General features: G+C 39.2%; 1 long non-coding RNA gene across 1 annotated transcript in view; it reads left to right on the top strand.

The window, feature by feature from the left end:
• Positions 1 to 2,590: 2,590 nt before the first annotated feature.
• LOC138433982 (uncharacterized) overlaps positions 2,591 to 15,619 on the top strand; it is a 36,987-nt gene continuing 23,958 nt past the window's right edge. Inside the window, exon 1 of the long non-coding RNA XR_011254559.1 lies at positions 2,591 to 2,909. This is a non-coding gene — a long non-coding RNA (uncharacterized lncRNA). The remainder of the gene's footprint in view (positions 2,910 to 15,619) is intronic.

Here is a 15,619-nt window from a genome sequence, read left to right as displayed (position 1 = left end):
TTTTCCTGTGGTCATGTATGGATATGAGTGTTGGACTGTGAAGAAGGCTGAGCACCGAAGAATTGATGCTTTTGAACTGTGATGTTGGAGACTCTTGAGAGTCCCTTGGACTGCAAGGAGATCCAACCAGTCCATTCTGAAGGAGATCAACCCTGGGATTTCTTTGGAAGGGATGATGCTAAAGCTGAAACTCCAGTACTTGGCCACCTCATGTGAAAAGTTGACTCATTGGAAAAGACTCTGATGCTGGGAGGGATTGGGGGCAGGAGGGGAAGGGGACGACAGAGGATGAGATGGCTGGATGGCATCACTGACTCAATGGATGTGAGTCTGAGTGAACTCCGGGAGTTGGTGATGGACAGGGAGGCCTGGCGTGCTGCGATTCATGGGGTTGCAAAGCGTTGGACACGACTGAGCGACTGAACTGAAGGCTAGCATAATTCAACACTGCTGTTTGGAGGGTATCTTTCCTGATGATTTAGGGACCTAGGCTTCTTCTGCTATGTGGTTCCACCATCTTCTCCAGGACTTTGAGGTCTTCTACATGCAGCCAGGAGAAATGGAAATCATGAGGCCAAGCTTTGCCTGCTCTTAACCACCTCAAGCCTGAAGTGACACCTGTCACAGCTGGTAAGAACTAGCTCATGGCCCTGTCTGGACACTTCTAGATGGGAAGAGTAGCTTTCCTGGATAGAAGGCTGTTTTGCAAAAATAATGTTACATTAAGGAAGACAAACACAAATTTTGGCTAGAAAACTGGCTGTCTCTGCCATAGTTGTCATGGTGGTATCACCCTGGTCTTGGCTCTATCAGTGGGGATTCGGTGGGAATTATTGGGAGAATTACATGAAAAGCAATCTCTATAAAGCACAATGTAAGAGTTCAGAAAATGTTGACTATGGTGATAATGATATTCTTGCCCTCTCTATCACATCTATGAAAAATATTGGAAGGTAAGTTAGCAAAATGCTAATGGTGGTGGTATTAAGTGACTCTTGTTCCTTTTTCTCTCTGTCAAATTCTCTCTATTGTGGTCTGGCAGCTTTTCTCATAAATATTAATTCATATGAATATCTGAATATAGTGTGTTCAAAAATTTTATAATTGCTATAGTTAATCAATATTTATGTAATGTTTACTATGTAATGGATATTCTTTCAAGCTCTTTACAAATCTGTCTGAAATAAAGACTGTGGAGAGGATAGCTGGTTGTAGTTTATAAAGTCCATGTGAGTAAAGTTGGCTGCAGAAGATCACTAATAATACTTGTATCAGTGAGATTTCCAATGTATCGTTTTCAATATGCAAAAAGTCAAAACTAGAACATGGTCAGATTGATGGCCCCAGTTTTTTCTGCCAGGATGCCTAAGGAGTTTGTTTGGTCCAACTCAAAAGAATATTACTCCTGGCAACAGGAGTATATTTTTTACTTTTACATTTTATACGTGAGAAAACTGAAGTTCAGAGAGAAAGGAACTTGCTTTCATTCACACCCCTGGGTTGCTTTTGGTACTGGTGATGTTAGTGGTCAGGAATACTGACACAGCATGGAGCCCTGAAAAGCATTTTTATGGCCAAAGGGCAGCATCATCAATGCATTCAGCGATTAGGGGATGGGGGAGCAAGTCCGGGTAACAGGACATTGGGGAGGAATAGAAAGGGAGATGGAGGAATTCAACACATCTCACTGATTTGTGAACTTCGCTTAAGGTTGCCAATATTTTTAAAAAACTTCTTAAATAGTGGTAAGAAATAGATTGCAAAATGCAAGTATTTATACCAGCCTGAAGAATACTACTGGAGGGTTCATTCATTTGATAAACATATTCTGTATTCAGAGAGTAAGTTTACAAAATGAATAAAATTCAGTCTCTTCCATAGAGCAGCTCAGAACATTGTTGGGGAAAGAAGGAAGTGTAATTACAACATATATTGTTACAAGCTGAAATAGATTGATACTTGAAAAGTATTTTAAAATATGAAAGAGACTCTTCTATGAGAAGTAAACTTTTAAAGGTGTAGAGAAGTGAAAAGAAAAGTTCTCCAAAATAAAAGTAGCTTTCTTCTTTAAGTTATTCAGAATGGCTTACCAATATTGAGTTGATTTTGTAATTATATGTTGAGAATTTTCTATACATATGTATCCTGAGGGCAAGGATGCAATGGGAACATTCAAAATCCTCCAAATCAAGGTAGCTGTGTTTTAGGGAATGCTCATTTAAATGATGATACAACTAATATTTATTGAATACACTTATGTACCAACTAAGTCCCCGTATTCACTCCACTGGGCACTAAGATAGTTTTTCACTAGAGAACATTATGGTAAGAAACACTAAAACTGCTCTCTCAACAAAAGGATTTATTCATGAGGTATTTTAAGCTTATTAGAAAGGATTATTAATAGTTCTAGTGTTGTCTAGTATTTTTAGTTCTGAAATATAAAGGCGTAACTATTGATGACTAGCCAACTATTTCAGAACATTTGCCTCTCCTGTACCTCTTTATCTCTTGGTCAGTTCCCCTCACATGACAAATTAACCTTCTAGAACTCATTATATAATATCTCCAATGAATACAAAGACCTTTTGTGAGTGTGAGTGGATGTTTGTGTGTGTGTGTGTGAGTGTGGGGGGTGTTTTCCTGGCTAACACAAGTCAGGATCTGTTTAAACCCCTTGCTTTGTGCTTAAATGTCACCCTGCCAGAATTCATTGCATCCTGTTTATTAATTTATTAAAATATATTTATACAGAACAGGTTTTATGAGATGGAGTAAAAAATAACATTATGAGAGGCATCCTCCAGATGGAATGGCTTGTCTCCGATGGCAACCAGGAATGCAAACCCAGCATTAGCTGTCAATGCCACTGGAAGGGTCAAGATGATACAACAATTCAGTAATTAAAGGTAAGAGATCAAAGGAAATAATTTGGGGGCTGATTATGGGGAAAGTGCTTTATTTTCTAGACCATTATAAAATTATAAATATTACTTGTGTTTTTTGATACACAAAACACACACTCACACACACACACACACACAAGGTCTAATGGGGACGTGATGTGAGGTGCTAAGGCAGCTCTGAAAATTTAACTAATGCTCACTGACCTACCGACACCAAGCACTGGACTAGATGTTCCCATTATCTTTTCAATTCAACTAACTCTACGACACCAGGACATTTACCTCATCCCTCTTAACCTTGGGTTCCTTTCTTGTTTTCCAAATGGGGTTAAACACACCTGCCCAATCATTCAAAGTAACTGTGAAGCTGAAATAAAGAATGAGAACTTATTCTGAAAAAAAAAAAATTAAGCATGACATAGAATAAAGTGTCATTGCTAGATGGCTTTTCCAAGCATCTTCTCAGAGACATCTCTCTTCAAGAACTAGGTTATTTGTATAGGGGTCCTGACGTTTAAATAGGTTTAGTCCTTGAGTACAAAAGCTGGGGAGTGTGTCAGTGATTGGTGAGATAAGCACATTATTTTAAGACATTATAAAGTAGGCTCAGTGGGTAAAGAATCTGCCCGCAATGTAGGAGACACAAGAGATGCAGATTTAATCCCTGAGTCAAGAAGATCCCCTGGAGAAAGAAATGACAATCCACTTCAGTATTCTTGTTCGAAAAATCCCATGGACAGAGGAGTTTGGCAGGCTACAGTCCAAAATAGCCGAAAAGAGTTGGATATGACTAGGTGGCTCAGACAGTAAAGCGTCTGTCTACAATGCGGGAGACCGGGTTTGATCCCTGGGTTGGGAAGATCCCCTGGAGAAGGAAATGGCAATCCACTCCAGGACTATTGCCTGGAAAATCCTATGGACAGAGGAGCCTGGTAGGCTACAGCCCATGGGGTCGCAAAGAGTTGGACACGACTGAGCAATTTCACTTTCACTTTCAAGCGACTAAGCACACAAGTGAGTTTACCGGAGAAGAAATAAATATATGAGTATTATATGCTATGGGGACTCCTTCGAGGGCAGTGCTACAAAATTAGAAAGAGAATGATCCAAAAAAGGGAAAAAAAAAAACTGAAAAATAAACCAAAAGATAAAAACAGCAATGAGAAAACAGTGATAGGAAACAAGAAATAGAAAGTAATTAAGATCAGGACTTATTTCCTTTGTCTTCAAGCAAATGTAGAAATGAAAGCAAAATATTGTAGAACCTAAAATAGTGTTGAGAACATATTTACTGAGTGAAATATCTGAACAAGTTAGAGGGAAGTTAGTTCTATCCAATATTGAATAAAAATTACTTATCCATTCTGGTCCTCTCACCTAAATGGAAATCAATATGAAAAATCAAATTTCATTTACTTAAGTTCTCTTTAAACCTGCTTTTCAGGAACATGTCTATTTCAGAGTATGAAGCAAAGCTATTTGTGATAAGCTGACTTTTGCCTGTTCAATGATACTAGCAATGATTTTGATTTGTAATCATTGGTCCAACTCCAGTTTGTGAGTTGTGTTTAATCTAAAATTAATCCCTTAAAAATATTAGGCAGTAATTCATAATGGTATGATGCATGGCTATCAGAACTGGTCTTATCTGGTTGATTTTCCATCCCTGGGCCTGTATAGATGTTTTTTAAAAAGGCAGAAAAAAAATCTGCAATTTGAATATTACTCATCTATAAATCGAGCCAGAGATTACCTGAAAGGTATTTCCATCTGACTTTCATTAATGATATATTTCAAAATTTAGGTGTTGAAAGAGATTTTATGGATTGTCTATCCTTCTGTCTTATTAAATAGGTAAGAGAACAGGCTCATAGAAGTGCAGCCAATCACCCTCAGTGTTGAGGACAGGTTCTGGGCCTGAACTCCTAGTCTGTGTTTTTCCCTCTAAAATATGGGCTATATCTTTAGAAAGCAACCTCTTAGAAATATTGGGAAAATAAAATCAATTTTCCAAACTTACTCAGAAATACATCGATGTATTTTCAGATTAAATCTCTGAATATTTGTTGGGGTTTTAACCTAGTTATTTTATGATTTGGAAGTGAGGGAACAGTCCTAGCTAGCAAAAGAAATGTTTGCTGATTTAAACTTGATGAGAATTTTATGTTTAGGAGAATTTTGGTGTGAAAGAAAAAAAAAAATGAGGCAACTTATTTGAAGTGCAATATAAGAGATAATTGTTTTATTTAATCTACTTTCTCTTCTGTATGCTCCCAAACTTAAGTATCTTGTGGCAGACAGTCCTTGGCAAATAATCCAGGCCAAGGCAGCTAAGTGTCCATATACTTCGGTCATCTTTCTTTTGCCTTGCTTCAACACCCTTAGAGGGTATCTATTTTACAAGATGCTATAAGACTACTCGACTCACATGGAGCTTTACATGAGCAAGAAGTAAACTTTTGCTACATTTCTCCATTCAGATGGGCACTTGGTATTAATTGCTCATTTTACAGTGATCATTGTGACTTCCTGTGCCTCTTTTCCTTTCATTCTCTGAGTCTCAGTTAGAATTCCACTGATATATCCTAGTCTTCCTAGGGATCAAAGAGCATCTTGAGTAGATGAAAGAGGAGAGTGAAAAAGATGACTTAAAACTCAACAGTCAAAAATAAAGATCATGATACCTGGTCCCATCACTTCATAACAAATAGACGGGGAAAAAATGGAAACAGTGACAGACCATTTTCTTGGACTCCAAAATCACTGCACAGTGACTGCAGCCACAAAATTAAAATAAGCTTGCTCCTTGGAGGGCTTCATGGTGGCTCAGTGGTAAAGAATCCTTCTGCCCATGCAGGACACATAGGTTTGATCCCTGGGTCAGGAAGATCCCCTGGAGAAGGAAATGGCAACCCACTCCAGTACTCTTGCCTGGAAAATTCCATGGATGGAGGAGCCTGGTAGGCTACAGTCCATGGGGTCACAAACAGTCAGATATGACTGAGTGACTTCACTACTCCTTGGAAGAAAAGCTGTGACCAACCTAGACAGTATATTAAAAAGCAGAAACATTTTTTTTTTTTTTGCTGACAAAGGACTATACAGTCAAAGATATGGTTTTTCCAGTAGTCATATACAGATGTGAGAGCTGGAAAAAAAGGCTGAGTGCTGAAGAATTGATGCCTTCGAACTATGGTGCTGGAGAAGACTCTTGAGAGTCTCTGGGACAGCAAGATCAAACTAGGCAATTGTAAAGGAAATCAACACTGAATATTCATTGAACGGACTGATGCTGAAGCTGAAACTCCAATACTTTGGCCACCTGATGAGAACCAAATCATTGGAAAAGACCTTGATGCTGGGAAAGATTGAAGGCAGAAGGAGATGGGGATGACAGAGGATGAAATGGTTGGATGGCATCACGGACTCAATGGACGTGAGTTTGAGCAAACTCCAGTAAATGGTGAAGGGCAGGGAAGCCTGGTGTGCTGCAGTCCATGGGGTCACAAAGGGTCAGACACTACTGACCAACTGAACAACAAGTGAACAGGTGTAGCATTTTCAGTAACTTTGCATGATCGAAGATATGCCACTGTTTTGAATGGCATCAGAATATTCCTTATGAATTACATTCTCCTCAGATGATTATCTTGGTTCCTACTAAAAGCATTTTTTTTTTGGTATTAAAATGTTTTTATTTACTACTTTGAAAAGGGATTGTGCTGATTGCAGCTTAAAAATTCCTCTCTCTCTTCTTATTTTTCAAAGTTTGTGTCTGAATAGCTTAGCAGTATAAAGGCCAAGGTGATGTTACTTTTCCCACCGGCAACCAGTTAAATCTATCCCATGATCATATTCCAATCTTCATTGTAATAACAATTGCAACAAAAAGATAACAGTTTTTGCAGAAATTGTAACGTGTCTTTCTTTATTCTGTTCTCCTTCCTTTTGTCACATGGAGGGTTAGCTTGGCCCGCGGCCATCCAGAAAGGGGCAGGTGTAGCCACTGTGAGCGGATGTGAAATGTGTGACCTTCATGTCATCTCTTCAAGAGGAAATTGCTTTTCCTTTTTTCTTGAATGTGGTGCTGATAGGTTAATTTTAACTAAGCAGATGAGACATACTTCTCAAATATTAATTTGCTTACCCAGTGATCTAGTTAAAATACGGATTGTAATTCAGAAAGTTAGGATGAGGCCTGAGCCTTAACATTTTTAACAAGGTCCCACATAATTCTGATGTTGCTGGTCCAGGACCACACTTGGAATAACCAGACATTAGAAGATGACGCATGTGTAGGCAGAAGAAACATGGCCCCTGAATCACCTCCAGGAACAGAGCTTTATCACTCACCTAGATCACTCCATTCTGCATTGTTTACTGATAAATGTATCAACTTCTATCATATCGACAGTCTTTGTGTTTAGTGGTTAACTCTAGCCTATACTGAAATAAATGTAAAACTACTAGTAGTAATAACTATCATTTACTGAGTGTTTACCATGTGGCTTATTTACTGAGTATCATTTACTGAGTTCTTACCAGGGCTCCCCTGGCAGCTCAGCTGGTAAAGAATCTGCTTGCAGTTCGATTCTTGGTTCGATTCTTGGGTTGGGAAGATCTGCTGGAGAAGGGATAGGCTACCCACTCCAGTAGTCTTGGGCTTCCCTGGTGGCTCAGCTGGTTAAGAATCTGCCTGTAATGGGAGGGACCTGGGTTTGATCCTTGGGTTGGGAAGATTCCCTGGAGAAGGGAAAGGCTATCCACTTCAGTATTATGGCCTGGAGAATTCCATGGATTGTATAGTTAATGGGGTCGCAGAGAGTCGGAGGACAACTGAGTGACTTTCACTTTCACTTCACACTACTGTGAGGCAGGTAATATCTCAAAGAAGTGTTATATTCATTTTATGGACATGGAAACTAAAGCAAGAAGGGGTCAATAGCTGGCCAGATGCGTGCAATTCGCAAATGGCAGATATGGCAGATATGGTATTAAATTCCAATGACAAAAGAAACATTCATTTTCAAAAGGACTACAATTTGACCGGTGCATTTACCTTGGGATTCCTAAGTTTTAAATCTGTTTGATCGACAGAGGTTTTGTCTCTCTTTGGGTTAGTGTTGTCTATTCTCTTCCAGTCAACAAATCAAGGAGAATCACTCTTTACCATTCATGGAAGAGAGGGCCCAACACTATCACTCTTTCTGTCCACCATCTATTCTCAACCAAGATTACTGGAGGAAACAGGCTGAGACTGTAGAGGCATTAATGTGCATACTACAGCTGAAGATTAAAGAGATCTGTTCTCTTTTACTGCTTCATCTTATTAGGTTCTTATCTTCTACTGATCAGCTCTTTTTGGTCCCTAGTGAGCTATGCGATGGCACCCTACTCCAGTACTCTTGTCTGGAAAATCCCATGGATGGAGGAGCCTGGTAGGCAGCAGTCCATAGGGTCACTAAGAGTCGGACACGACTGAGTGACTTCACTTTCACTTTTCACTTTAATGCATTGGCAAAGGAAATGGCAACCCACTCCAGTGTTCTTGCCTGGAGAATCCCAGGGACAGGGGAGCCTGATGGGCTGCTGTCTATGGGGTCACACAGAGTCAGACACGACTGAAGCGACTTAGCAGCAGCAGAAGCAGTGAGCTCTAAGAGGGAAGGAAAGAGAGAGAGAGATGCTAATAGATTACAAGCCTGGGAAAATGTCAAGTCTTGCAGAGAGAGGAAAACTAGTATATATGCCTAATGTTCTTTTGGCCTTTGGTCTCTATTGCCAATCAGAACTGCTGGCCTGAGTCAATGAGAGATTCTATTAGCCTAGGGAAGTGTAAACACACAGCACACCAGATACCTCCTATATCTATTCATCCCTGGGTTGTCTGTGTGGAAGCAAAGCCAAATTACACACTATGTTTGTGAAACTGTGTGGAGAGAATAACAGATGGATTAAGACATTTTAAAAACACAACTCTGGATTAAAAGTCAAACCTCAAAAGGAGCACTTCTCCATTGCTTCTCGAGAAAAGTAGAATCCACCCCTAGTGCGAGCAGTTTAGGGCTATTATTTTTGTGACAGAATAGCAATGACATTTCTACTTAAAACTCCTTGTGACCTTTCCAAGGGAGCTGTTTGTGCTTCACTTGCTCTGTTTTATTTTTTACCCCCTCTTCTCCTCTGGAGATTGCATTACTTTTATAACAATGAAAGACTAATAAATAGAAGGAGTAAGAAAGGGATAGGAAGAATGACAAGTTGAAGAGATGAAAGAGAAAGAGACAGTGTAATAAGATTAAACTGTAATAAGATAAAAAGAGAAGGTGAAGGAAGATAAAGGAGAGAAATTAGCCTAAATAATAAATGTAAATTCTAGGTCACCCCAGCTAAAAATATCAGAAAATGCTTTCTTGGTTTTTTGATAATTGCAGAATTAATAGATCTCCGGTGAAAAAGGATCACTCCTGCAATACAGAAAGTCCAGGTGATTGTTGGCTGAGTGCTGGAGACTGTGTAACAGGAGACTGATTGTGTCTTCAGAGCTCTCCTTTTGCCCAAATTCTTTACCCCTATCCTTCATAGATACTGCTGCATTCTGCCATCTGCTCCTTTGAAACTCAGGAGGCTCACTGTGATCCTTAGCTTCCTTGAGATCTTGAATTAAATCTCAGAGGAGTTCAGGGGGTGGGTATGAAGTACCTCCCATCTGATTCAAATGTACCTATTGTAAGTCCTTTCCTCCCAAGAGTCCACCTGCACTTATGACATCAACAAACTCAAATTAAGCCACTGCTGCTGCTACTGCTAAGTCGCTTCAGTCGTGTTCGACTCTGTGCAACCCCAGAGACGGCAGCCCACCAGGCTCCTCAGTCCCTGGGATTCTCCAGGCAAGAACACTGGAGTGGGTTGCCATTTCCTTTTCCAATGCATGAAAGTGAAAAGTGAAAGTGAAGTTGCTCAGTCGTGTCTGACTCTTAGCGACCCCATGGACCGCAGCCCACCACGCTCCTCCATCCATGGGATTTTCCAGGCAAGAGTGGGGTACCATTGCCTTCTCCGAATTAAGCCACTAGTAGATAGTATTTAAATCATTCACTAATCTTCCCAAGCAATATTTGCCTTTCAATATGCAAAGGAATTTTAATTATCCTGGTTAGAATTCTAGATACCTTGGTAAGATTAGAAAGAAATACTTTGGGATCAGTTTGATAAACATTATCTGTATCTATTTCTATTTCATTTATACATAAAATGCTAAACCTCATTATATTACACTGAAAAATGTAAAAGTAATTCAAGAAAAAGTCAAATTGAATTCTAGAAAGTAAAAGTACTATAGTTTTCTAAAGAACTTCAATTGCCCAAAAATTGATGCAGATACAATAGGAGGCATATCAAGTCACCACAGAGAATGAAGTTTCTTATCTACCCAGTCCTTGATATAGTATTGTGACTGAAGAATTATTCTCTTTCTAAAGTAAGGAGTACTTGTTAATCTCTTTATTAAATCCTATTGCCACAGATGGCCCATAACTTGTGAGTAATAATAAATACTTACTTGTTTCAGCTGTTTATTTTACAATAGCTTGTTCTGAGGGCATAGCTCACTGAAGCATTTATCCACAGCTGACAAATTCTGCCAGCGGTCTCTTGAGTTAGTAAACACACAGAACCAGCAATAGATTCAGCATAATGATAATGTGGAATTAAGCTATGACCATAGCTTCACTTTGTGGTAGATACTTGGAAGTGATAAAGAGACTCAGGGAAGTTCATGAATTCTTCTCTACCTCTCACTTTTTCTTCCTTTATAACATTCATCTAACTTCTATGATAGGAAGTGGCAACAAGAATGAGTAAGTCACTGTCTTTGCCCCTAAACTCAGGGTTTATTGAGCATATGTGTATGTATAGGGAGGCAAACAAGGAAATGATTAATTAATGACATCTGTAAAACTTTGATGTTTGAAAATACAGAAGGGATACAAGGCTTAATTCTCCTTGAGAACCTAAGGAAAACCTTTATAGAAGATACCTCATTTGAGCTAAGTTTTGAAGAAATAGGTTGAAGACATCATAAAATATGATCCATGGACCAGTAGCATCAGCCTCACCTAGGGGTTTGTTAGAAATCCGGGACTCTGATCTGTATCACTGTTCATGATGCCAATTGCTATTCACACTGTCCACACTGTTCATTAAACCCAGGGTAGGCAAGGCTTAAGCCTTATAAGAGGCTGGAAGGAGATACAAAGAGCCATGGGAAGCGCAGACACATTTACTCTCTCCTGCGGGCACAGCAACCGTAACACAGCCTCTCTTCCGGCCGACTCAACAGCCATAGCAGCAGCCACAGTATAACCATCATGGGGCTACAATGGAGCCATAACATAACTCACATGACATAACCACGCTGGCACTCCTTTGCAGCCCCAATGCGGCAGCAGCCAGAGCTCTCCCGGTGACACTCTTACAGGCACACCTCACACAGCAGCCCATGACCAAGAGAGTACCTCATGATATGCGTGTGGAGTGCTATCGAGGATCTCAGCTCTTTGTGAGATGTGAGAGAGCCTGACCAGCCATCTTGGCTAATTTGCTTGCTCCCCACAGGATCCCATCCAGACTACTGGATCAAAATCTGCATTTAAAAAAAGCTTCATAGGTGATGCATATGTACATTAAAGTTTGGGTTAGAGTTGTTGTTAGTGTGATGGTTCCTATTTTGTCTGCACATTAGAAACATCAGGAGAGTTTTACAAAATGTATTAATACCCAGAGTCGCTATATCTAGAGTTTCTCACTCAACTAACCTAGAGGAATCCCAAGCATGAATATACGTAGCGTATGCAGGCTCTAGTCAGTGGTTTTGTATGGCTACAGCCATATGTTAGACTGTTGAACTGTCATGAGCTTGAATGTTATGAGCTGGATCTTAAGATAAAAAATGGGCATGGTGAGATACAGTCCTAAGATTCTGAGAAATTCTTCCTAAGATTCTGAGAAATTCTTCCAACTCTCCAAGCTACAAATATGAAAGTTCTGCAAACAGTCATGATGACTTTCATTGATGCCTGAGTCCTAAGCCTGATTGCATGACAAAAATCTTAGAATACCTGGAAATGTGGGCATAAATTAGATGACAAAAGTTCTCATGTTGCAGGAAATAGAAACAGAAGGACATGATAAAGGAGACAGATCATATTTGGAGATCTACTTGTCAAGGCTGTAATGAACAAAGGCTTAGAGACAACTTATGAGGATGTTTTATATAAGAGATGGTGTTGGAAAGAACATAATTTATCCAACTTTTTTTTAGTGTTGTTTGTCCTGTTCTGATTCTCGCCAGACCTGACTCAGCTTGGAGAGAGAATTTAACCGCCCCCCTCCAAATCTCCCACTGATGCGTATTACAGATCCCATGACATTCTCACTGTATTCATTGCAATGTTTGGGCCAAGTTCCAATCAGAAAATTGCTTTCTATTGACTATAAATTTCACACCTCCAACATGAAGACTTCCTGTAATACACAGTCTCTAAATTGGCTTCAAGTCCTTCCTGAGACCAAGTATGACACATACCCTCAAATGGGTTTCAAATTGAGCCACAGCCTTGGCTAAACATATTTTAATGACAACACATAACATTCAGGTCATTGAAAGAATATTTCCCCCTTCATATGATACATGTGTTGCTGGCATAAAATTATATGACTTATGCCCCCTTTCAGCGTTAGGAGGGTCGAGAAATCTTTTTCACTTTCAGCCTGAAATTACTCTGCAGTATAAATTATTACTCACAGTTCAACACTTGCTGTGTTCAGCCCAGAGGTGGCTGCCTTCTCAAAGGCTCTGTGATTTATGGGTGGAGGCAGAAGGGCGAGAGTGCCTCTGAGCAAGCATGTACCAGCCCTGTGTTCCCTCTGTCAGAGGCAACAGAAGGTTGAGAAGATCATTCCCATCAAATCATACAAATCAGAGAAATAACAGAGAAGCTTTCAACTCTATTGATATGGAAGAATCAGTGTAGGAGTGTAGGGAGAATCACTGAGGGGAACATCTATTCTGCTTAGCTGTTTCTTTGTTTGATTTTTGGGTTCCTCAAGACTAAAACAATTAGAATCTTGAATAATCCAAGAAGCAGACAATAGATTCTGCTGCTGGATTCTCTCTGCTACTTGCTAACATTTGGTCATCTCAGACTCCATTGCCTCAGTGTTAAAAACAGGTATAATAAAATTTTGCTTCATTTACAAGGTTATTGTTTCACTCAAGTGAGCTGAATTCTTGGAACTTTTGTGTGAACTGTACAAAGGCAAATACTTTATTGGGTGAAAGGTGGTATTTTTACATATGATGAGCTCATCCTGGGGCTCACCCTCCTCAAGGGTGATAGCACTTTTATCAGGACTGGGTTTTCCAGAGGTGTTCCAAACATAATCCTGCTGGAGCCCTTTATCTTCATCCTGTATATTGCAACCTCATCTTCACCCTGTATATAGCTGGTATTCTATATATATTTTTATTTCAAGAAAACCATTTTTGACTGCAAAGGAAATAGATCTCCAGCACCTGGACTCCTTCATGAAAGACCTGGTTAGCAACTGTCCGCAGGAGAAACTAAAACTACCATTTTTGTAAACTTTTGTTACTTATATCAAACTTCGAAGAGTGAAAGCAATCATCTTTAGCAAAGTAGAGAATTTAGAAATTTAGAATTATTGATTTTTTTTTAAATGGAAAAGGTACATTGAGGTTGTTATCTACCCTGAATTGACTTCCATAATAAGCATGTTTGCATTAGTAAAAACTCTCTGGGGATTATACTGGTTTGCAAAACACTGAAATTAAAGTTACATAGTATTGTAAGCAGGAGTAAACACTCAGTTGGAAACACTGAAGGCCTATGTTTCTCTGTGCTTCAGCAATCATTGACAGTCGAAGTTTGGACATATGTCTATTTAGAGAGGTATAAACCTCTGGTAGAGTTAGTGAAAGCTCTTAGCCACACAAACAAAACATCAACTGAAAGGTGATAACAACACTTCTCATACAATCAGGGATCTTGGGAGATGTGTGCTTGCAGGGGGCCAGGCGATCACAGGCCTTAGTGGCTGTGAATGGCAGGGGGCTTGGGAGTTCTGACATTTCTAATTAGAAGTCGTTTCCTCATAAGCTATCCCTCTGGCTCAGACAGTAAGGAATCCACCAACAATGCCGGAGACCTGAGTTCAGTCCCCAGGTTGGGAAGATCCCCTGGAAAAGGGACTGACAATCCACTCCAGTATTCTTGCCTGGAGAATTCCATAGACAGAAGAGCCTGGAGGGCTACAGTTCATGGGATCACAAAGAGTTGGACACGACTGAGCAACTAAAAACTTTCGCTTCACATAAGTTGAATTTTTTTTTCTTCCCTAAATTGGCAACTCAACTTTGACTTTAAATCTCCTCTTTCAGGGTCCTTTAAAAGATTAATTTTTTTCCCCTTTGGAAGCCAGAATGTGTTTTATGGGGAAGAACTCTGGATACCCAAAGGAAAACTTTCCTCAGATCTCCCAATGAATCTTGGCAGATTTTACATATAGGCACCTTCTTACCCTTGATTTCGAATTTCAAACATCTTTTCTAAGTCCACTTTTTCTTCTGTTATATAAATGCAATCCCCAAAGACATACTTCTCAGTCATTAATAACTATTGGAAGAATACTATTAAAGGATCAATGTGCTAAATGTCAGCAGCATTGCTAGAGGTTACATTCAGATTTATAAGGTTTTGAGAGCTACTGTAGCTGGGATTACAATTTTTTTTAGGGTAAGATGTTCTATTCACTAACTGTAGAGGTGGATGGATCTGCTAATGGATGATACAAAATGAATAAACCGACCAAACACAGCTATTTAAAGCATTTTGAATGTTTCTGTCATGCTTTCACCTAAATTTTAAAATATGAAAATATATAACAATACATGTGTAAATATTATAAATAATGTATATTTATAATTATATATAATATATAAAATATAATGATAATAGATGTTTATAATAATTGCTATAAATCCATTTAAAGGTTTTCCATAAGAATGAAATTCATAATGTGGTTTCTTCATCATAACATTGTTTATATGTATTTAAAATAGTAGCTGTTTATAGAAATTCTGCTTACACATGAATTCTCAAGAGCACATTTTTGATATTAAAGAGTACTTAAAGAGTAGAAATTGTTCTGAACCAATCTACTTGGAATTTCAACTCTGGTAAAATGCTGAGGCGCACAGTACAGGGCAATATACCACCCTCACAAGACAGAATGTATACCAAGGAAGATTTCTCAGAAGACATGGTGCTTAAACTGAAGCACCAAGGATAAGTAAGAGTTCCAGGCAGAGACCCAGTAAAACGTGAAGGCACGTGCATCCTGTGTGTGTGTCTAGGGAGCAGGAGATGATTCAGTAAGGCTCTAAAGTAAATAAGGAACTGGTCAGGAAGGGCTTTGTGTTCTAAGTCATGGCACTTTTATTCTGAAGCCAGTGAAAGGATTTAATATAAGTTTCATGATGAAATCCTGTTTCCATCTGGACAGCCTAGCAGGTGATGTAAATGACTTTGTCATTTATGTGACTTTCCTAAATATTTGACATTTCTACCTAACGTCACTCTCCTTAAATAATGTTATGGAGTGGGTCAGAGTTGATTGATGTCACAGTGTAA

This window comes from Ovis canadensis, chromosome 1 (genome assembly GCF_042477335.2).
Source record: "Ovis canadensis isolate MfBH-ARS-UI-01 breed Bighorn chromosome 1, ARS-UI_OviCan_v2, whole genome shotgun sequence".
Classification (NCBI taxonomy): domain Eukaryota; kingdom Metazoa; phylum Chordata; class Mammalia; order Artiodactyla; family Bovidae; genus Ovis; species Ovis canadensis.
Note: the sequence above shows the minus strand (reverse complement) of the source record. Positions and strands in the feature narration are given on the sequence as shown.